A 767-nucleotide genomic window follows, 5' to 3' on the forward strand; every position below is an offset into this window, starting at 1 on the left:
AAATTTGGCAGATTATCAGTAACATTACAATGATTTAATATGCAAAATATCTAATTTTTTTATTAAGTCTTAAGGTTTGTAAAGCAATGTTTCTCTTATGGCTTTTTTTCTTTTCACATCTTGCTTATCTATCATGCAAATTAACTTTCATTTTAAGATTAAAAATACTTTTATGCATCAGAAAATTTTGAAATTTCGCATACAAAATCTCTATAATGTCCAGATAGTTATCAAACGTTTCTTAAGAAAGAACTTTATATTTTATCTGTTATTTTCAGTAATTAATCTCTGTAAGGGTTTGGTAGATTTGACTGATCTTGCAACCAACATAAAAAATTAGGAAATAAATATAAATTATGCCTCTTTCATTCTAGAATGAACGCAAATTATTACATGAAAACATAAATGTTTAGAGTAAATAGCTTAAACTTCATAACATTATACATTTATATATATTAATTATTTTTATTATATTGACCTTCCAGCCATGCCTGGCTAACAATACAGAAGTTACAATGATGCGGCTCACGTGCACTCATGCTAACGTATCAAATAACATAAAGGTGACCTATGGTCTGTACAAAGTAACTTATCTTGGCTGTGTTTTAGTCAACTAGTATTTTGTAAAATACAATCACATTTCAATTATTATACATTATATATGTATATAGATTACTGCTATTTTTAAATAAGTTCTTAAAAGTTATTTTTCCTAAAACATAGAACAGTAAACAAAGAAGTAAAGCAAACAATTATCTCTTCTAGTT

At 25.9% G+C, this 767-nt stretch overlaps 1 protein-coding gene across 5 annotated transcripts in view; it reads right to left on the bottom strand.

Moving 5' to 3' along the window:
• LOC106471319 (nuclear factor 1 C-type-like) overlaps nt 1-767 on the bottom strand; it is a 30,316-nt gene that overhangs the window by 14,519 nt on the left and 15,030 nt on the right. The gene's annotated exons all lie outside the window — the stretch shown is intronic.

Source organism: Limulus polyphemus, unplaced genomic scaffold (assembly GCF_000517525.1).
Source record: "Limulus polyphemus unplaced genomic scaffold, Limulus_polyphemus-2.1.2 Scaffold4539, whole genome shotgun sequence".
In the NCBI taxonomy this organism is placed as follows: domain Eukaryota; kingdom Metazoa; phylum Arthropoda; class Merostomata; order Xiphosura; family Limulidae; genus Limulus; species Limulus polyphemus.